The sequence below is a fragment of the Sturnira hondurensis genome, unplaced genomic scaffold (assembly GCF_014824575.4).
Source record: "Sturnira hondurensis isolate 20B ecotype Veracruz unplaced genomic scaffold, ASM1482457v3 Scaffold0013190, whole genome shotgun sequence".
NCBI lineage: Eukaryota > Metazoa > Chordata > Mammalia > Chiroptera > Phyllostomidae > Sturnira > Sturnira hondurensis.
Window position 1 is genome coordinate 2,998,460 of NW_028085821.1, and position 23,432 is coordinate 3,021,891.

The 23,432-nt window shown below is 45.0% G+C and overlaps 1 non-coding gene across 1 annotated transcript; it reads left to right on the plus strand.

The window, feature by feature from the left end:
• Nucleotides 1–21,143: 21,143 nt before the first annotated feature.
• Nucleotides 21,144–21,292, plus strand: LOC118997468 (small nucleolar RNA SNORA57). Its single transcript, XR_005068674.1, has one exon. It is a non-coding gene; the product is annotated as a small nucleolar RNA SNORA57 (small nucleolar RNA).
• The last annotated feature ends 2,140 nt before the right edge of the window (nucleotides 21,293–23,432 follow it).

Consider the following 23,432-nt stretch of genomic DNA (forward strand, 5'->3'; position numbering starts at 1 on the left):
CCCTGTACCTTTTCCCCCATTTCCCCATCCCCTGTCCCACTAATAACCGTCTGTGTGATCTCTATTTCTGTGATTCTGTTCCTGTTCTAGTTGTTTCCTTAATTTGTTTTTATTTTTGTTTTTTAGGTTCGGTTGTTGATAGTTGTGGGTTTGTTGTCACTTTACCGTTCATGTTTTTGATCCTCTTTTTCTTAAATAAGTCTGTAACATTTCATATAATAAGGGCTTGGTGATGATGAACTCCTTTAACATGACCTTATCTGAGAAGCACTTTATCTGCCCTTCCATTCTAAGTGAAAGCTTCTCTGAATAGAGTAAACTTGGATGTAGGTCTTTGCCCTTTATGACTCATACAAGTTTGGGGGTCTTTTTATAAAGATTTTATTTATATATTTTTAGAAAGAGGGGAAGGGAGGGAGAAAGAGAGGGAGAGAAACATCAATGGGTGGTTGCCTCTCATGCGTCCCCTGCTGGGGACCTGACCTGCAACCCAGGCATGTGCCCTGACTGGGAACTGAACTGGCCACTCCTTGGTTCGCAGCCCCCACTCAGTCCACTGAGCCACCCCAGCCAGGGCCACAAGTCGTTTTTAATACCACTGAGCCTAAGTTTGCTCATGTGTTTAAAGATTGTAACACCTCCCTTTCTGGTGTTTTTCTAAAGATTAGAGATAATGTGCTTTAAAAAATCATTAAACAACACTAAAAATCACTCACTGTTTCTCTGAAATTGAAATTAGTCTGTGTGATGGTTGATTTTATGTGTCAACTAGGTCTTGGGGTACCCAGTTATTTCAACAGATATTATTCTGGATGTGTGAGGCTGTTTTTAGATGAGATTACAACTGAATTTACAGATTAAGCAAAGCAGACTGTCCTCCCTAAAAAGAAATCATTAAACACATGTAGATGTTAAATAAGATGTAAGTAACTCTGTAAAGCCTTACAAACGACCAGAGCAGCCATCCCATGAATGTTTTTCTGAACATTGCTCTTGTCCAAAATCCATGGAGAGAACAACAATAACAACAAAAACAGGACTCGAAATGCTGAGTGTTTGACACACCATGGAAAACAACGGGGAGATGAGTAGTTCAAGGAACACTTATCCTGCCTGGCGCTTCTCGCCTTCCTGGATCTGTGGTGCAGTGTCTGACATTTGTTTGGGGACATTCTCAGCCATTATTGCTTCATGTATTTTTTCTCTCTTTTCTTCTCCTTCTGCTATTGCCATCCATGTGGACTATATCTGTTATAGTTGCCCCATGATGGTACTTGATATTCTGTTTTGTCTTTTCTGTCTTTGTTCTCTGTGCTTTTCAGTTTGGGAAGTTTCTGCTGAGATAACCTCACGCTCAGAGGTTCCTTCCTCAGCCTTGCCCAGTCCACCAGGAAGCCTGTGGAAGGAGTCCTTTGTTTCTATTACAATGTTTTGTTGCTGTTGTTTTTGCCTCTGGAACTTCTTCTTGGTTCTTTCTTAGGATCCCCATCTCTCTGCTTGTATTGCCCACCTGCTCTTGAGCACTGTCTGCTTTTTTTGTCCATCAGAACTTTAGCATATTAATCAAAGGTGTTTTAAATTCCCAGTCCAATTATTTAAATCTCTGTCATGTCTGGTGCTGATATTTGCTCTGTCTCTTCAATTGAAATTGTGGGGTGTTTTGGGGGGGTTGCCTTTGCTATATTTTGTAATTTTTCTTAGTAACCAGGGATGATGTACAAGGTCTGTCCAGAAGGTATCCAGCCATGTAGTATGAAAAACAGAGACATTTATTGAAGAAGATACAAGATTCAAGAAACACTGTACACAGGACAATGACGCCTCAGTCCCCTTCAGAGTAGGCACCTTGGGACCTCACACAGTTCTCCCAATTGCCATCAGCTGCCCCATTGTATTTTCCTGAATCTCAACAATGGTCTGAAATCTGTTCCCTTTCAAAGGTGATTTTCGTTTTGGGAAAAGCCAGAAGTCACAGGGTGACATACCTGGCCTGTAGGGAGGCTGACTTGATGTTTTGCCCCAAAATTCTGCATGACACATGATACAAGAGCAGACACGTTGTCATGGTGATGCTGCCAATCAGAGTAGTTTCCACAGAGGAATGTTCAAACTTAACAAAAATTTTGATGCAGATTCGTTGCTCTACTCGCTCACTCATTTTGAACGCGATGGCCACACATTCCTCATGCTCACTCAACAGCATCTACCACCCCCACTGACTAGTACAGTGAAGTCATCACTGTTCACACAGGAGCATTCCAGTTCCCTCTCCTTGGCTGCCAGGTTACATTGATGTCATGCAAACTGTTCTCATTGTATTAACAATGGCTGGACTTTTGCCTGACAGACCTTGTACTAGGAACTGCTATAAACAGCCTTTAGTAACATGGTTGTAAGGTGTGGGGAGAGAGGAAGTGTTCAATAGTCCCACGGTCGTGTCTTGGTCTTTCAGTGAGCCCACACTTCTGGACTGTGAACTTCACAAGTGTTTCTCAGTTTTCTTCACACCCCAGCCCCTCAGGCAGGACACATGGCTAAGGCGGGCTGGGGCTGAGCGTTTCCCTTCTACCCCACGGACAGCTGGACCTGACTGCAGTTGAGTGTTTCCCTCCCCAGGTCAGTCCAGCTCTGAAAATACCACAGGGGGCGAGGCGCCGGTTAACTGGTTTCCCCTGCGGACAGGCCTTGTGAAGAAGGACAGCGCGCTCTGGATACTTCAGAACGATTCTTCTTCCCCTCTCCCAGCCGAGAGCAGGAGGGGATTTCTCTCTGATATTCACGGTGGGAACATGGTCAGGTTCACGAATCGGGGGTTTTAGTGCTCAGAGTTGTCCACACTGAGCTCACACCGAGCCTCCAGCAATTTGCTGACGAAAGTTCTGGTTTCCCACCCAGCACCGGTTCCCACACAGCAGCTTCTGAGTCCCTGCTCAGGTAAGTTGTTATGCTCTGTATTCATCTGTCTGTCTCTTTGATCTTTATTTATTTAAATTCTTGCCCTACGACATGCGTATTGATTTTAGAGTCACGGGAAGGGAGGGGGAGAGAGGGAGAAAAACATCGATGTGAGAGAGAAACCTTGTCTGGTTGCCTCTCCCATGCACCCCAACCAGGAAGGGCAGTTTTTTTACCATTTCCTCACCTCTTTATGATCCTACAAGAACTGACAACTTTTCAATCTGTTCAGCTTTTTTTTTAAGATTTTATTTTTAGAGATATAGGGAGGAAGGGAGAAAGAGAGGGAGAGAAACATCAATGTGGGTTGCCTCTCATGCACCTCCAACCAGGGACCTGGCCCGCAACCCAAACATGTGCCCTGACTGGGAATCGAACCGATGACCCTTTGGTTTGCAGGCCAGGGCTCAATCCACTGAGTCACACCAGCCAGGGCTGTTCAGCTTTTTCCTGTTGTTAAAGTGGGGACTTCCATGCTCCTTACATGCAGAACTATCAATTTATTTTTTCCTGTTAATGCTACCACTTCTTTAATCACATTTGTCTGCTTGTTTTTATATTGTTATGGGAAATGACAGAGCTATAGAAAACTTGAGAGACCAATAAAATGAACCTCATCTCCCAGATTCATCAGTGAGCCTCATGAACATATGGTATGAACTCACGGTCAAGTCCAAGGGAGTTTGTCCATAAGTAATGCAGGATGTGTCCCTAAAAGATAATGACTCCAAACTATAACCACAACACTATCGCCACACCTCAAAAACACATAAAAATCACTGAACATCCAGCCATTGTCTCAATACCCTGGTTGTTTCACAAATTTAACATTTTATTTGTTCAAATCAGTATCCACATAAGGTGCATAAGTTGCAACTAGTTGATATTTCTATAAAGTTTCCTTTCATCTACCTATTTCTAAGGATAACAAATAATTCTGAAAGCTGTGGATAAGTTTGTTCGTTTAGGACCATAAACAGGGACAATCTGATTTGTTCACAAATTGTTTGACAAATATAGTTATGTCAGAGAGAATAAACTTAGTAACTTTAACTTTTTAATTACTTTTGTCCCGAGTGGAGCAACAGCTGCTGATGTCTATGGAAGATGTCATCTCAAATTTTCACTGAATTGTGAGAAGCAGAAAAATACTTTAGAACTGAAGAAACCTTCAACATTATGGCAAGAAAAAACAGAGTTTCATTTTTTTAGCATAATTCCTTTTGTCACACCAAACGCATGCCAAGCAGCCATTTCAGAAAAAAAGAAGAAATAAGACACATTGTTTAATATTCAATTTGTGTTACAGAAAATTTTGCCTAATCTCTTCACCTTTCTGAACTATCATAGTACACAACATACGAAGAGTGGGATATCAGTTAGAAATGTATTATTTTTAGCCACTAATAACAGGAAACCCAACCAAGAGGAGCTTGAAAACATAGGGATTTGTTTCCTTCATGTTACAAAGTCTTCATTGTTACAAAGTGGCTGCCACACCACCAATCACAGCATCCACATCCTAGGCAGGAAGAAGAAAGAAGGGCAAAGGATGAACAGCAGAGAGCTTTCTCATAATGTGCTTTTGCTTTTCTTCCTGTTTGGAAAAAGATACTCCTCCCTGCAGTGAAAGTCTGATGATGACTGCCTGGAGTGAAGTCTGATTTCACAGGCTAGGAGCACAGACTTCCACAGGACTTCCCTCCCTGCAGATATCAGCCACAAGCTTGGGGGTTCCTGGGCCACCTGGACTTCTGACTAGTTGAATACAAATTCAGGGCTGCCTATTACCCTTTCAGGTCCAACAATTTGCTACGACTCACAGAACTCAGGACAGCACTGTACCTACAACAATAATGTTATCAAAGCAGACAGATACAAATCAAAACCAGCCAAAGAAGTGAGCAAGGTCTGGGAGGGTCCTGAACACAGAGCTTCTGTGTCCTTGGGCAGCATCACCCTCCTGGCTCTTCGCTGTGTGTCACCAACCAGGGAACCCCACTGGAGCTGTGGGTAGCCAGAGTGTTTACTGGAGTTTCGTTATACAGACATGATTGACAGGCTCCCTGGCCACCTGACTGAACTCAGTCTCTACCTCCTCCTTCCCCCAAAGATCAGGCTCACATCCTATGGCTCAAAGGCCCAACCCCCCAAACACAATGCTGGGCTTGCTAGTATGGCCACCTCCCACCCTGAAACCAGTCAGCTGCACCCGCACATCTCTTCAGCTGGCACTGTGTTGCAAGGCCACTGCTGGCTGTCGGAAAGGCTGGAAGATGGAGTTGTAGCTTTTATAGCCTTTCGGGTAGAAGCCGACAAGGAGAACATGGATGGAAAAGGAGTTGACTCAGTCAGTCCACAGTGTGTGCCATGGCCATCAACTGGTTGGATATCTGAAAACCGAAGTGACGTTTAGATAAAAACAAACTCCTTTTCCTTTGACCAAGTGGTCCAACTCTAAATCCAAAACGCGCTCCTCGACACCAGTCTGGTTCCCCACATCTACGACTCAGAGAACCAAGCACCCATGCCTCCACGTAGAAGGCATCTAGGTAAAGAGGAAATCCCAAACTGTTCATATGTTTAGTCCCTGAAATTCCAGAGATAATAAATATCCCTAACCTGTTATGAGGCTGTCTACATTTCAGTGTGTACTTTCACCGATTTAATGCCAAACCTATTAAGAAGACCAAAATCATCCTAGCCAAGCCTCCAAAGATTGCCGTGATTAATACCTTCCCGTGTGAGTTACTGAGAAATAGCCAAGATAAAGAAGCCCCTGCATAGTAATCATCCATTGTTACATCTCAACTTTGAGTAAGGAAGGGAAGCTGTATTTAACGGAGTGAAAAGTACTTTTTAGTGCCTCAGCTTAAAGACCCAGGCTGTCCAAACAACCATTAATTTTCCCAGCACTCCCCAGCATTGCTGGAAGTGGACGCTGTACAGATGTTTTACAAAAACGCTTCCCCTTCTACTCTTTGTTGTCAGTAGCGTGCATGGTTTGGGCAGCAGTTTCCAAAGAAACCCCAGAGATGGAACTGCCCAGAGTTGAAGAGGGTGTTTCTGGGCCTTTTGTGGGCCTGCCTCTGACAGAGGGCGCCCTTTTTACAAAGTCAGGGGCACAGAGAGCCCTCACCGTTCAGGGAACCCATTCCCACCCTCTCCACAGCTGAAAGCCTGCTGCATTTAAAAAATTAAAGCAAAAACCTGCTCCTTAGGTCCAGGACTAGGACGTGTTTATTTTCTGAGCTGTTACTGAACCTCCACCCTCACATGAGAACTGCCCTCCTTACAACTCCAGGCCTGGGCCACCTCAGCTAGAGATGGGCAAGACTGAGCAAAGCGTCCTCTGGCCACAGGTAAGAATCCTTTACGTGTAACCAGTCACAACCAGCTTCAGAAATTAATTTCGAAGTAGCAGGTGTCCACTGTGTCTCTCTGCCAGCACCTAGAACCCTAATGGCAGGAAGGAAGGAAGAAAGGAAGAAAGGGAGAGGGGGCGTGGGTCGGCGCTGGACTGTTTGGTGGCTGTTCACTGAACCTCTCACGTGCACCATTTGAACCCCACAGCGGGCATCCAGCAAACCCAGGTCTCCTGACCCAGGCCCAGGTTTCTTCAACCCTGCTTAAATAAATTATTGTGGTTTTATTTTATTTTTTTATAAGTATGGTTTTTTAAAAATATTTTATTTATTTATCTTTAGAGGGGAAGGGAAGGAGAGAAATATCAATGTTTGGCTGCCCCTCATGTGTCCCCTGCTGGGAACTGGCCTGCAACCCAGGCATGTGCCCTGACTGGGAATCGAACCGCGATCGTCTGGTTCGCAGGCCGGCGCTCAATCCATTAAGCTACACCAGCCAGGGCAAATTATTGTGGTTTTAATTACATGATCAACAATTTACATTCTAAGTACATTAATACATAGGTCCTCCCCTTAGACTTAATAGACTAGTAAATATTTACTCCCCTTAAACTTAATGTTGCTAAATAAAATAGGAAGTATAAGCCCCCCCAATAAATATTATTGTGTCTTACCCAAAGAACCAGCACTAACCCAGGCTAACGCAGGTCTTGGGGGCACTAAACTGTCATCTTTCTTTAACTTAAGCTGAAGACCTTACTCTTCTTTACTTGAAATTCCGGGCACAGCATCTTCAAGGTAGATAAGAACCAATAGAGATCATTTGTTCTATAGCTGATAACCTCCTCCCTCAGGGAGAAAAGCTAAACAAATTTTATTCTTAAAGATAAGAACAAATGTCAGATGTGGGCAATAATAAAGTGCAATTTACTGTTTGGTACCAGCTCCCAAAATGTAATTGAGAAGCATAATCTGGAAGATTGTAAGGAGATCCAGTCCCTTCTGTTCTCTGTTTGAAGCCTGGCATTTCTTCTAACTAATTACATTTACGTGATCTATTTGTTGATTGTTTAGCAGCATCTGGTCCTAAATAAATAGAGACAATGATAGTAATTTGCACATGTTACTTTATTATCATTAAGGTTTCAGAAACAAGTTTGAGTCCTTACACTGTAGAGCAGTTATGTAAGACCGTTTCATTAAATGTGCTCACAGGCAGCAAACGATGTGACACATTGGATCTGCCCAGTTGCCTAGCGCCTTAAAATTAACTAGAATGTTCAGCACTCCATTGTGAAAGAAAAAAAAAGAAGCAAATTGTTAGAAAACGTGGACAATCGACTTATTAAAAACAAAATAAAACTTCTTTCTAGAAGCTGTACTTGTTCAGTTTTCATCTCTTGCAATTAAAGAGAGGCACTCAAGCCTGTAGATTTTTTTAAAGGTTCAGTTTTCCATCAGGGTAAGGATGGATGAAACATATTTAAAAGACTTCGGCACCAGAGTGACAGAGAAGGGCCGTGGCCCTCCGTGAAGCAGAGTGGCCCGTTCATCTAGGTAGCGTTAACAACCCCAAAGTGCAAGTGCGTGGGGGTTTGTCTTTATCTGAAGAAGAGCCAATCTTACTGTTTTGATAATAACAGCTACCACAGGTTGAATATTATCCCATGCTTTAATGTATTGTATAAGTTATTTAATCTTGACGATAGCTCCGTGTGTTGGTTCCCTAGGGCTGACATAACACAGTACCCAGGCTGGGTGGCTTCAGTAACAGGGACTTTCATTCTCACCGTTCCAAGGGGATTCTGGAAGTCCAAGGTCAAGACACCTGCAGGATTGCTTTCTTCCAAGGTCTCTGAGGGAAGGAGCTGTTCCAGGCCTCTCTGTGGCTTGTACGTGGCTGTCTCCTCCCCGCATCTTCACATCATTTTTCCTTTGTATGTGTCGGTGTCCGAACGCCTTACAAGGGCACCAGTCATACTGGACGAGGGCCCACCCTAACATCCTCATTTTAACTTAACCGTCTCTTCAGGGGCCCTGTCTCCCAATATGGTCGATTCTGGACACCCTACCTCCAAATACAGTCCTGGGGTTAGGACTTCAAAATAGGAATTTGGGGGAAAGATACAGTTCAATCAATAATGAATATATATTTCCCATTTTACAGCTGAGGAAATAGGCTCCAAAAGATTGTTACTTGTCCAAATCAGCTGAATCCCAAAGCCCATCTGTTAGACATGAGACTCCACCTCTACCCTCGGTAAGAGTCAGGTGGCTCTCTTCCACCCGTGTCCCCACTCAACTTGGGGCTCCCTCACTAGCCTCGAGCCACCCTCACTCCCACTCTCAAAGGCCTGGTCTAGTGTTCTAGCCAGGCCTCTCCTCCCATGCAGGCCCTTGAATGGGCCCTTCGCAGCCTCCACCCCTCCTGCTTCCATCCTTCCCACCCTTTCCGTCCAAGCACGCACAAGTGAGACACACTGTTTTTCTCTGAGGTCACATTTAAACTGTTTTTCACAAAGGGCTCTCTAGGCCTCCAATGTCTCAACCCACTAGCCAACAAATTTAGTCACAATAACAAACTCAGGGAAGTACCAAAGATCTCCACAGTAATGCGTGTGCTCACTGCAACCTGTCCATCCCTCACAGCTCACCTCCCCCGTGAGCCTTCCCTAACCCCACACACACTCCTCCCCAACAGAAGGATGTGCACCCGGTGAGCCCCAGACAGACTTTTATCAAACACTCGCGATACCTCACTGTGGGAACTTATTTTCACATCTGCCTCTCCTCCAGACTGTGAGGTGTTAACTGTGTCCCATTTATCTCTGAATCCTCAGTGTTTGGGGTTTTTTTCCTGGTATTTATTGATGAGTATTTAATAAGTGTTTGATGAAAGAGTATGTGAATGATTGAATTCTCTACCCTACACCTCAAGGTCCTGTCTCCATCTAGCCAACTGATGCTTAAAATTATAACATGAGATATTATAATATGAGATTTTCTTCTCTTGGTTTAAGATCTTGTGCCTTATTAAAGGATGGAGGCCCTTCGGTTGTTTACGCCTCAGTGTGAGTGATTTCCTCAGGGGGAGGTGGGTGGGATATAAGAAGAGATGACTGTCTGAGATGCCTAAAGAGGGGTGAGGGAGGGGAAGACATAGAAAGATGGATCAAAAGGCTAGGAAAGCTTTCCCTTCTTAACTGCTTTTCTGAGGAGCAGCTCTGGTTGCCATAGCAACAGCAGCAATTTGTGGTATTTCCTTTCCAGCTTCCTACCTGTTGGCCAGGAGGACCTGAGAGCCACCACCTCATAACCCAGCAGGACATTCTCCTGGCATCACTTGGGAGCCTGGGTAAGACTCGAGGATGTGCAGCCCGGGCTGGACCCCCCAGGACGGGGAAGGGAAGAAGCTAACATGGGCGAGGCGGGACCAGGGGGACCACAGTGCTGCCAGGAGACGAAGGCAAATGCGTGGGCTCCAGTGACACAGGAAAAGCCGTCGACAAGTAGTCGCAGCTAGGATGACAGTTCTCAGAGATGACTGGCAAGTGATCCCCTGGCTTAATTGATTTTATACAACCTCCTGACTGCAAAATCGGGAGCCTCACACTATAAAGGCAATTTTCAAAGGACAGCTGCTGGCTCAAATGGACACCCCACACAGAACTGTTTACTGGAGCTTCTAATGATTTATTCTCCGCAGCCAAGCCAGAAAATATTTTTCTAAACAAGAAATGGGAAGTGTCAGATCTATGAATAAGAGATTGTGCATGAGAGTGTCACTACAGTGTGTAATTAGTAGTCTTGTTACAAATTAGACTAATCAAATCAGCAGCTTTATTATAAGATTTGCCCATTTCTGCAGCAGAAACGTGATTTGGAAATGCTAACAAAACAGCATCATCTTTCTAAGTTCTTTTTTCTGCTCATTTTAAGTCTTGGGCATAACTCAAATTAACAGTATTTTTTTGGCAAGGTATGAGGAAAAGGAAAAATTAGGGGTAACCATAAGTTACATTTGATTTATGTATTAAACAATTTCACTTACTTATTGCTGAGTAACAAACAACCCAAAATGAAGACATAAAGAAATTGTGAATTCAGGGGAAAAACTAATGGAGCCAATAAAGGTTTTCCTTTAGAGAGAATTATCTTTTTTTATCAACACCAAGGGGAAAACGTATCCAAACAATTTCTAGAGTTCATCACGGTTCATTAAGGAACAAAGCAGCAGAAACATGCAATTTCATGGCAGCTCCCTTCAGTGCGGCCCCTCATTACCAGCAATGAGCCACATGATTTCCTCAGCAGCCTGCTGCTGGCATTTAGCCTTTGTCTTCCTCACATCTGGTGCTGCAACTATGATGCATTTAATAAACGTGTTTATAAGCCAGTCATTTGTTTCAGGCGCTATTTTTGCTTCTTTTTTTCACCGAATTTCATTCATGGGGAGGAACCATGTTAATTGCCTCGTTGTTGAGTGACCTTTCTTACTATGCTGTTGAGATTTTACACAGCGTGCGAATGGGTGTGGTCTTAACAATCAAGCCCCGTGCAAGCTGTAGGTCAGCTTTTGTACAACACTCAGAAGTGAAGCCTCAGGCCAAGGGTGTGGGGGAGGGAGTTCCACTTTGAAACATTCCCTAAAGACCTCCAGAATTAAAAAAAAAGAAAACCGTCAGGACATCACCGTGATGTCGCTCATGACCTCCTGATGACAGGGTGGTGTCTCATTTTTCTGCCACATATTAAGATGGAAAATCGAATAGAGCTAATTTGATTTGGTTTATAAATATTTTATGTGAAAATCAGGGAGAGGAAGATGTCAGACAGCTGCAGAACAATGAAAGATGTTTACTGTGTCTTCCAAAACAGATTAATCTTACATCTAAATGGATCTTCTTCACATGCGCATGCCATCCGTGTTACCACACGGCCCTGCTGATTCCCCGAGGGCACTGGGGGTCGCTCTTCAGAAAATAGTAGGTCAGCTCCTGGAGGGAAGGCAGGGAGATGGATTCAGCAGGATGCTGTGGTAGACAGACATCTAGACCAGGAGTAAAAAGCAGCATAATTCAACTCCCAGCTCCGCCACCAACAGACTCCGTCATGTAATCTAAACCTCTGAATGTTTGTATCAGCCAGCGACTGCCATGGAGCAAACCACCCCAAACCACGGTGGCTTAAAACAATAAGCTCTTACAATTTCTCACACATCCATTGGTCAGGCGGTTCTGCAGACCTGGAACAGGCTCAACCTGAGCTCACCTGGAGTTTGCTCATCCACCTGGGGTCAGCTGGCAGATCAGCTGGGGGCTGGTGGCTGTAGGATGGCTCCAGCTGTGACAAACCGCAAGAACTCCAGGCAGTTTATCTCATGCTCCAGCAGGACCATTCTCACGGTGGCAGGGCGGGCTTTCGAGTGGTGGGGGGAGGTGGAAGGCAGGGTAGAGAGAGAGGAACGAGGGAGGGGAGAAGGGAAGGGAACTAGGACGTGGGCTCCACACTCGCCCTCTGACACCTCTCCCAGGTCTCGTGGCCTGCCCTGTTCACAGCACTGTCTGGAGTACTAAACGAGACCATCTCTACCTAGAGTTTATAAATCATGAAGTGTCATAAAGCAGATACAGTGTAGCGAGACATCGCTGATATGTCCTGTCCTGTGCTGCCATTCACAAGACACACCGACTCACACCCTCACTAGAGACAAAGCCGGCAAAGACATTGGGGGCAGGGAATGTCACGTGAGATATTTTATGTATTTGTGTCTTTTTTCTTGTTCCACAAAGTTGTGAGGTTGCTTGCTACATGAAAATACCAGCATACTATATATAAGAACAAGTGACCAAAGTAGAAAAATGTGCCTGAGAGTAGAAAATCATGACCCAGGGCTGGAAGTGGTAAGAGACACTGCCCCAAATATGCAAGCCATAAGCACAATATCATGACTATATTTGAGTCTGATGTTTGGTTCTGCATTTCCTAGAAGTAAAGTCAAAAGAGGTGTGTTTCCCCAAGGAAGCTACACAAGTTGATCTGCGGTGACACACAGCTGCCACACCCTCCCTCCCCACCCTCGGGGCTGAGAAGCACTTCAGCAGGTGGCAGTGGGATGCGCTTCCTGTTCAGGTTCTCACCTCACACCGCTGAGTGCCCAGTATTGCCCCGAGGTGGGCAGGAGACACACAGGGCTCTCCGCTGCCTGCCGGGCTCCTCCGCAGGCTGGCGGGCTAGGCCGGTGTGCAGACCGTGGTGAGGACTGGGCTTACCGACCAACCAACGTTTCTCACATCGATGTTTCTCTCTCTCCCTCTCTCTCTCTCTTCCTTTCACTCTAAAGTCAATACACATATCCTCGGGTGAAGATTAAAAAAATAAATAAGTAAAAAAACATATGCCCTCAAGGGAGGCATTATAGCAAAAAAAACAACAAGAAAGAATTGGGGTCTGTGAAACAACTTGAAGTGTTACACATTTTTCCTTTCCCGCCAGTGACACAATGTTTTTTTAAAAATAAATTTCAGTTTGAGAAGTCAGTCAATATAGGTATCAGTACTAATTAAGCAAGAGTCCAGATGGTGTGCAGGGGAGCCTGGTGTTTGGGAAGCAGTGCCCACCTGGAACGTCCAGCAGTGAGCTGCACCAGTTTCCGGGAAGCGTCCCAGGCAAGTTCATAGCAAAACCCCTTGGAGTGGAGCCTCTGCACTGTAGGACCTGGGCAAGGCTGGTGTGTGGGAAGGAAATACGAGGAGTTACAGCTACGTATGCAGTAATATGAGAGAAGCCACGCCGGAATGCAGTTTAAATACTCCGGTTGATACAAGGGCCTCACCTGCTTGGTCACCTTGCCAGACGTTACCTGCCCCTGTCACCCACTGTGCTTCTCGGGGTGCCCTGGGGACAAAGTACGGGTTCTCTACTCGGAGAGCTGAAACACTTTCTTTTCCTTGCACCAAACGGCCATGTGCTGGAGTTCAGATGTGTCCAGTGAAGCTGAGGTGTGGGCTGTAGCACCGGGGTAACTAACCTGACTCAGAATAGGGAGGGCTGAAGGGCACCGTCGGCAACACACACGGGCAAACAGAGAGACAGCGGCGGTGCCTGTGCTGCTTTGACTCTCGGACACACCAGCTTTTCATCAGCCACGTTATGAAATAAAAGAAGGATCTGTTGTATCTGACAAAAAGGCAAACCCCACATCCAAAATTAACCAAAAGACTTAAAATATGAATTTGCCTCTACTCTTGCTCTTCATGAACTTTGCCTTGACTGTGTAGTGTTCCTTTGATATTGGCTAATGGGAGGGCGATGGTGTCAGGATTAGCAAGAAATTTTTAACAGGAAGCAGCTAGAACATTCGTTGTTGTGGCGAACTGGTATTATTCTAATAATGAATAAGATAAGGAAAAAAAGCCCTTTATTCCATCTTTATGTCATCTTTTTGTCACACATACACCCTGTATGGATGTTTCATAATATAGATAGCACACTGATATAATAGCACATGAACTAATTCATGAATATATAATAAATTACATGTAAGTTATAAATAAATCTATACAGATTGGGAAAGCATGCAGACATATTTTTTCACTGATGGGCTATGTAATTGAAAAAGTTGGCTGCTTTTTTAACTTAAAATGCTATAAATAACTTAAAATATAGCTGGATGAGTGGAATTATTAAACTTAGAATCACTACAATTGGAGAACACCCACATAACAATTATTTTAATCATAAATTAGTTGATCTGAGGCCACTCTCTCTGTCAGCGGTCTGATCACAGGACACGTTGCCCACAGAGGCCACCTCCAGGTTGCGACACGGATGCGGGTGCACAGGCAGAAACCCGCCCCACCGCGTTCTTCGGCTGGTGGGTAGGCATCCACATTAACCACGGCTGGTTTCAAATCGTTAATATTTAACTTTTACAAAAGGGGGTGCAGAACTGAGCCCTGCTTTGTGCCACTGAGCAGTTGGCTGAATTATATAAAGATAAGCCAGAAGCAACCCCAGTGTCTATCAACAGGTGAACGGTGAGCTTTCAGACTTGGTTTGTTTAGTTCTGCCAAAGCAGTGGGACTCCTCTGATAGAACGAAATATTACACAGGAAGTCCAATAAGCAATGCAGATTAGGAGCAGAGGTGAGAACCTGAATTCCTGCAGATGGGGGCCCTCTCTCCTTCTGAAGGGTGGCTGGGGGTTAGTGATGGGGAAGGACATTCGTTAGTGAGGAAGGACGGCCTGAGGGCCCAGCTGTGAAGCCCTTGAAAGTTAGAGCAGGACCCTGGCTGGTGTAGCTCAGTGGATTGAGCGCCGGCCTGCGAACCAGACGAGCGCGGTTCGATTCCCAGTCAGGGCACATGCCTGGGTTGCAGGCCAGTTCCCGGCAGGGGACACACAAGAGGCAACCGTACATTGATATTTCTCTCCCTCTCTCCTTCCCTTCGCCTCTAAAGGTAAATAAATAAAATCTTTAAAAAAAAAAAAAGAAAGTTAGAGCAGGAGAGTGAAAATTGTTGGGGGGCAGAGGGCAGGGGCTGGTGAAAGAAGAAACACAGGAAACAAAAGGAAGACTTCTATGAACTGATGGTTTGCTCCCTCCCTCCCTCCCTCCCTTTCTTCCTGCTCCCCTTCCTTCCTTCCTAATAATTTATGAAAGTAGTGATGAGTGCTTGAATACAAGCACTCCAACCTTTCTGATACTTGCTGAATGTGAAGACTGCTGCTCTGGACCTAAGGTGTGGAAATAAAGTTGTAGGCCCGAGATGGAGCCGCCCCTGCGACGGGTGCCACGTGAGGAGGGTGCCACGTGAGGAGGGTGCCACGTGAGGACACGGAAACCCAGATAACCCGGGCATCCCTGTGAGCACTCTGCTGGATCAGAAACCCAGTCTACCCAGCCAGCCGGTCTCCAGATGCCAAGACAACTCTTCCTTGTTCCTTATTCACTTTCTCTTTTTCTCTTCCTGGTTCCTCATTCTTCAGCCAATAAAAGCATCTTCCTTCCCCCTGCCGTCTGCAGTTCTCTGGAACTTGGGAAACAGGACTGCCCACTTCATGCAGTGTTTGTACCATGTAAATTGTCTTCTTCATTCATTTTCAACATAGGGCTCAGACTAGAGTTCTCCTCCTCCTTCTCCATCATCATCTTTTATTATTTTATCTCTTTTGAAAAATTTTTAATGTTAACAAGCATCCAATACCCTCAAAGAACACACTGTCTTTTTCTGCACCAGGGCCTCTCCTGACCTGGGAGCATCAGGGGTGGTGGCCATGTGTCACGTGCCCTGAAGCCTCCGCTCTGACACAGGACCTGGCATACAGTATGCACTCAACAAATGGCTGTTGAATTACGAATGGCCTAAGGGATAATAGACATAATTTTTAAGTCTCTTAATTTCAGATGCTAAGTTCCTCTACTCTCATATTTTTTTAAAAAAAGGATGAAACAGCGCAGCATTTTTCAGGTGAACATTGGCCGATGATTTTGGCATTCCCTCGGTCTGAGCTTCTAATACTGGGCACTGCCTGGCTTCCACAGAATGACAGTTGTTCATATGCTTAATCAATGAGACCGCAGCTCGGCAAAACTCTGAGCCACTACAGGAGCACACATTAGGTTCCGTAGGATTTTAGAACATGTGCTACATGGTGCCCAGCATATCCTGGCAGTGGCCTCAATGCCCCACTGGGGAAATCAGCCCGAAGACTGAATGGCCGTCGGAGATGCATAGAAGGAACTCCTACCACTGCAAGAGAGAGGGGGAATGTGGTGTGTGGTCCACTAACATGACACTTCGTGGCCATGGTTTGTAATCTACTTAACTGTCATTAGAAGAGAGGTTTACATCCGTGGAGTCGGTCAAACACATTCTGTCCTACGCACGGGAGCACCACACGGAGGAGGAGGCAGGCTGTTCATACTGACAGGGACAGAAGCCTCTGATCTACTTTTTTACTGAAAAAGCAAATTACGGAAAATTGTGTCTATACAAACAATTGGAATTTTAATTTTTTAAATAAATTTTGTGTTTTAAACAGGCACAGAAGAATCCAGACGGCCATAGGCCAGCTTGGTGGTGGAGCTCTTAGGCATGAGATGGGAGGAAGCCCCAAGTGCTGGGCTTTCACTGCAATATACTTTCATACACATTCCTACTGTTTGAGTTTTTTACAAGTACATAGCATCATAAACATCTGTAACCATCCACCCAGTGGGTGCTAATGTTCTCTGAGCCAACATGTGAAATTCTGGTTCTTACACAGGCGGGCTCCCCGCCACGCACCGTGTCTCCTGCCAGCTCAGCCCCAGCCAACTGTGTGCCCTCGGGCGGCGTCTTCGCCTCTGAGCCCTCTGCCAGGAGGATGCAAGCAAGTTTCCTCAACAGTCTTCTGAGGCTCAAAATTCCTTAAGAAGGAAATAAACATTATGTAAGTGTCCATTTAAAAACCGGACTCTGAAGCAACTACCTAAAGCCACGTTTCCTTGGTGAATCAGACAGTTTAAAAATTTGAAGAAAAATAATCAGTGGGAATTTTTTTTAAATCTATGGACTTTACACCCAGTGCTGATTTTCCTATAAACATTTGCTCACAAGACCAAAGTTTTCTCAGTTCTCTGATGCTGTGTGTGGTTCACCCAACGTTACCAAGAGCTGTAAATTGATTTTTCCCACACCCTCCTGCTGTGCACCTATGTATAACTTCCTGTCCTCTTTTGGGGGGGAAATGGAGTTATACAAAGGTTTGCTAAGGGAGGTATCTAACCAGCCATTATGCCAAACTTTATGTCAAAATAAGAGTTAGGAAGAGGGACAAAATTATTTCTTTTGAACCTAAATAAACATTCAAATGTAGAATGGATAGTATGTCCATACCATGAGCTTTCATATAAGCCCTAGAGACCAGGAAGTTGGTTATATTTCGGTAATGTTTTAATAACAAATTTTAGTTGGAGCCAATCTAACAAATTGTATTTACTAGTCAGAGGAAGCCAAACAAGTGCATGGGCCTCCAATGCCCTTTTAAAAATAATTTGGCCGCCACGTGAAGAACATGGCTCACAGCACAGATACATGAAATCATCAACAGTAGCAGTGACACAGGGTTTCCATGAATCTCGTAGACGAGGTGGGGTTCATGACACTTGGTGGACGTTGGGAGAGTCGGGCTGGGACTGCACAGCCCCCCCAGGCGAGACCACCCCAGTCTGAGAGAAGCCCTGGTCTGACGGCCCCACTGGAACGGTCTAGTCAGAGGTTGGGCTCCACGATCCCTGGCGGTTCTGGGCTTTGGTGTAAGAGGAGACAGAGTTTAAACCCATCTCCACCTCTTCCTAGAGCAAGCCACATAACCTTTCTGAGCCTCAGTTTTCTCCTCTGTAAAATGGGGATAACACGTAACACAGGAACATGGTCACACTCAATGAAAGAATCAGGTGCCTTGGACAGAGTGAGCACCTGGTAAATATTAGTCCCCTTCCTCCCAAGCAAAGTCTCCATTTCCAAAGCCACCGGACCCAGGGTGAACTAAGGAACTGTTTTACACTCCTGATCTGGTGATATCGCTGAGGTAAAATTGACCACCATGTAGTCCTAATAAAGTTGCTTAAGCTCTCCAAATCTATTTTCTTACTTTGTAAAATTTGGATGTCTCTTTGCCAGCCTGTTTCACAGAGATGTCATGAAGACTGAGATTTTCTATATCTACAAATGATGAAGTATTCAAGTGTAAGCAGTAACATAATTATTATACGCTCTTCAGATGAAATGGGAGGCATTACTTAAAATGCTAAAATGAGAAAAAACCTTGTGGAACGTGTAACCTCTCCTCCAGATTTTGCCATTATAAAACTGAGTCCAGAAAGATGACACAGTCTGTTCAAGATCACACAGTTGTTGGGGACAGAGCTTATTCTAGAATTCACTCTTTCCCTGCCCAGGCAGCTCAGTGGGTTACAGCATCATCCAATACACAGAGAGTATGTGGGTTCAGTCTCTGGTCAGGGCACATACAAGAAGCAGCCAATGAATGCCTAAGTAAGTGGAACAACAAACCGATTTCCCCCTCTCTCTCTCTCTCTCTTTAAATCAATAAGGAAATAAAATAAATTTTAAAATTAAAACAAGAGAATTAATTCTCTTGAATCTCAGAACAGTGCAAACCCCGCTGGACCCCATCTGGTGGTGGAGGATGGGAGTCAAGGCCTAATAAGCTGTGTGTCCTGAACCCCATCTCCAGTCTACCTCTGGGCAACCCAACTTGCCGCACAGGGCCACACCCAGCTACTCAGATGGCTGATAAATGTACTATCTTCCCTGGTGACCACAGGTATTCCATAACATCCCCATCGTAGACTTTGCACAATGTCTAATAGATAGAAGACATTCAAAAATGTTTATTGAATGGATTAATAGAGAGTAACGGAATAAAGGAATGATAGGAATCCTCAGAGAAAAGACAAAGAACCCAATGAAGTGTGTTGGGTCATGTGAGTATACATATGAAGTAAATACTTTAGTTATTAATAGCTAGAAATACACAAGTCAATTTTATGACACTCGCTCTAATTCCACTTGAAAGAAAGAAGGATAGTTTCAAAATGACTTTATCATATTTGTAAAGAACAGGAAAAAACTATGTGTCATTTCCTGTGAGAATTGCTAATCCATCACACTACTTAAAAAAAGGTATGATTTTTTTTTGTTGTTGCTTTATTTGCACTTAGGAAAGAAATTTGCTGTGTTCTGGAAATCTTAACTCCCTGGGACAGAAGGGAGATTTAAAAAAAAACTTCATACTTTTCAACACATTTGGTATGCCAAGGAATTTTACAATGAAAGAAGAAATTAATCCGTACAGTGCATTTCACAAAAGCGTACATACTTTTTTCAGGGGAATAAAAAGTTGCCAGACTTCACCAGTAAATGCTCTCCCAGATGCAATACCCTTGAGCTGGGAGGGACAGGGAGTGAGGAAAACTGGGCCAGTGCGCAAGGACCACCAAGGCCCCAGGGGCCCAGCCTGAAGGACGGGGTCCCAGGCAGCACAGAGGCCGCTGTGCACACACCAGTCTCTCCGAGGAAAGCACACCCCCCGGGAGCACTTAAACAGCGGCCTTCTGCAGATGATGGCCAGCAACAGGACTTTAGGCTAGTGGGCAAAGAAGATGTTTGGGATCGCAAAGCTCCTTGGAGCAGCCTGATTCTCTCACGTCCTTGGGCACACATCCTGGGTGCAAATAAACACCGCGAGAAGAAAACAAATGTAGACAGTAGACAGCATTCAACTTGAGAATGTAACCCAGTGGCTTTTTGATACAATAGGCCCTTTCAGAAACTTCCAGAAAGAAATAACCTGTGCCTTTAGCTCCTCCTGTGAGGAGCTGCTCTCCCCAGTGCCCCAGGGTCCCGGAAGCTCCTGTTCTGAAAACCCGGAGCCAAAACTGAGCCCTATTGCTGACATTCCACTTCAATTTGATGCTTTTTACAATATTTAATGTCCAGCCCAGGACCAACAAGACAATACACTTTTATTTTTCTTCCAGAAAGCGAACAATGATCAGGCTTTGCACAAGAAAGGAAAGAGCCACCTAAGGCTACCATCCCTCATTAAAACTTAAAGGGTAAAGCTCTAAACCCCAAGAAAGATGCCAAGAGGCAATAGCTGGGAGACAGTTATTGACTGGAGAAAGGAAGTGACAGATGAAAGAGGAGGTCACACAGGTCCCCATCTCTGTCTGCTCCCTGTGGGGAGCCCAGGCAGTCGCAGAGTTTCCATCACATGCCTCCAGCCCCATCCATCATCCTCTAGCCCCAGCCGCTGCCTCTGAGGCGCCTCTGCCAGATTCACACCAAGAGGGATGAGGTGGGAGCCCTCCCAGCACCGCAGGGGCTGAGGACCCCGGGCCCCTGACATTCCAGACTCTGATAAAAACAAAGATGCACTATCCCAAGTAATCCTCACCAGAACCCCATGGAAAGGGTCTATTTTAATCCCCATTTTATATATGAGGAAATTAAGGTTTTGAGAGATTAAGTAAATCAAAAGAGATTAAAACGATTAAATGAGAACCCAGGATACAAGGGAGATGTGTCCTGCTTTGGAAGAGGGGGATGAGTATGGCAAAAATACCGCCTTTTAAAACAATTTTGTCTCCTACACTTCCTGTTTGCTCATGAGCACCATGGAGAGGGTGGCGACCCTGAGGGGAATATAGGAGGCAACAATGTAAGGAGACACAGGGGCCCACACAAGTACCAGGCCCTTGGTAAGTGCCGTCATTAACCGTCACAGCATCCCTGTGAGAAACTGATGCCCACCCCCCATTTAGTTGTGAGGATACTGAGGTTTGACCAAACCACATGGCGGGCTATTTGGGTGGGATGGAGTGGCTCGAAGGGGCCCCAATTCCCACCTAGTAAAGTGGGGAACCCTTTCCACCCACCTCAGCTGCCTCTTGAACTCCCCCTGTGCTCCTGGGGTGCGCTCCAAGCCGCACCAGTGCATATTATTTTGTTTAATGCACACAACAGCCTGGTGAACATGGTACGTCACTGGCCATTAAAAATTGCCTAGTATTAGGGCTCTGAGACTTCCAAATGACATGCACATGTCTTTACTTTCCAATCCTTGTATTGTCACCACGATTCGCGCATTCTGAGACTAGTCAGGGGCACATCACCCATTTTTGCAATATTTCAGCTCTGGGTCTGGAAGATCTAAATTAGAAGAGCAAAAAATCAGACAAAATGGGAGCAGATTAAAGTTCTCTGAGTGTTTTCTTTTCTTTTTAAAGCAAGAAAAAAGCTTGTGACCCTCCTCTTCTTGGCGGAGGTCGGGCTTGCGTTCCGGGTCCCCATAATGTACGGAGGCAGAGGGAAGGGGCTCCGGGCCCCTCGGCGTCATGTCTTCGGTGCCGACGGTTTCCAGTCCGCCGGTTCTATCCACAAGCGCTGGAACACTGGTAAAAAAGTAAAAAATAAAAAATAATAATAATAATAAAATAAAATAAAAAGTAAAAAAGAAAAAAGCTTGTTTCCCATTTGATCCAGCCGGCTCAGGTGACAAGCCATGCCCCTGGTCGCCTTTGAACTCCGCCACCGCAGAACGCTCCGCGCTCCGTCTCTCCAGACCAGCGTCACTCCTGCGAGGCCGGCATGGAGGCAATTTTAAATACCACTTTAATTTCTTCACCACGCCGTGATAGAATTAGGCGTTGCTGTCTGAAGATCCTTATGACGTTAAGTTCTCAGAATTCGCTGTGATCAGGAAGGCGCCTGCCCCAGAACTGCTCCACCGACTTGATCTTACCGAGTCAAAGGCACCCGTCTAATGACGCACATCTGAGCGGGGCGGTTTCATAAAGCTCGGGGACTGACAACGTTTTGAAACAAAGAAAAGAATGAAAACCCTCGCTTTGGGTGGGTGTAGTAATACCCAGAAGATCAAGGGCAGGTTCTGCACTTTGTCTTTGATTTCTCCCACAGCTCTAAAATGGGGGTGTCAAACTCATTTTCCCCGGGGGCCACACCAGCCTGGTGGTTGCCTTCAAAGGGCCGAACGTCATTTCAGGACTGTGTCAATGTAACTGCTCCTTCACTGGGTCAAGGAGCTCAGTGCTGCCGCCGGGTAGAAACAAGGTGCCGGGTCGGATAAAACAAGGTGGAGGGCCCCATTCGGCCCGCGGGCCTTGTGTTTGCCACCTGGGCTCTACAATATGCCCCTGAGGGGAGGGTGAGGTTGTGAGTTACGGGACAAGGAAGGAAAACTCCTCTGACTGGCAGGGTGCTGGGAAGGGCAGGGTTGTGACTAACAGTTAAGCTGTCCATCTGCATTATGCAGTCTCTGCGTTTGTGTTATATTGAACAACTTTTAAAAGGTAGTTTGTTTGAAAGGGACAGACTATGGAGGAGGCAGGGTGCCAACCCTTACAACCCTGGGTGTAAGATCCCTTGTATGTGTCCCTTGTGTGTGCCTTGCTCACTGCTGAAATTCGGCACCTAGAATAAGGACCTGGTAAGTACTTGCTGAAGAAGATCACACAGATGAAAATGACCTTTGTTCACCCATCCCCTCACTGAGCAGGGCTTCTTGGTAACATACAGATAACAACCAGAGTTTAGGCTCATTTGGCAGGTCTGGGTTGGGGTTTCAGAATCAGAATTATTTTTAACTTTGTATTACGCATATTTTCAAACACATGGGAAAATACGGTACAATGACCACCCCTATACCCATCACCTACTTAAAAGTTGCAAAAAAAATTTTTATTGTTAACATTTTTTGTCTCATCGATATTTTTTGCTAAAATTGTTAAAAGAGAAAGAGCATACATTTTTGGAGCAGTTGGGAAAATTTAAACAGATCAGGCGTTAGATGGTATCAAACCGACAGCTTCATTCCTCCATTAGAAAGTTCCATTTGTCTTTTTAAACCATCGGACAATCTGTGGAATAATTCTTCAGCAGTGAGAGAGTATTCAATTCTTCCTTATCTAATAGCTTTATCATCTACTAACTATTCGTGCCTTAATCAATTACCTCATTAGGGGATTTTAAAGGATGGCTTATCTATTTCTATTATTCATTCTATGTTTATTAACTGACAATCTTTATAAGAGAAAGAACAAAATAGAGATTTTATCTCATCAAATGCTACTGGAAAAGCAAGGTAAATAGTTATTTTGAATCTTCACTTTTCAGAGTAAGGAGTAAGTGACGTGGAATTTTGTCTTTGGTTTTCTCTTTTCTGAGTATTTTTTTATAGATTTATAGATTTTTGTGTATTCAGTGTGTTTCATTCCACTGCAGTCATCCTTTTTGGAAGCTCCAATAGTTCCACCTTTGGCCAATAAGAGTCCCTTCAAAGTAGCTCTTTTTCAAGCACAGCCAGATGTCCCAGGTTCACCTTGTACCCTCCCTTGCCCAGACCCAGAACCGACCATTTCTCTAAAGGGCCCATGTTTCTTTCAGTGGGAATAGTACTTAGAGGCCGAAACTCTTGGTCTAGGGGTACTCAGTACAACTGGGTTGTCAAGGCTTCCCGGCCCTTCCAACGGACAGAGCTGGGGAGAAAGACACATGTACATGTTTTAAATCATATGG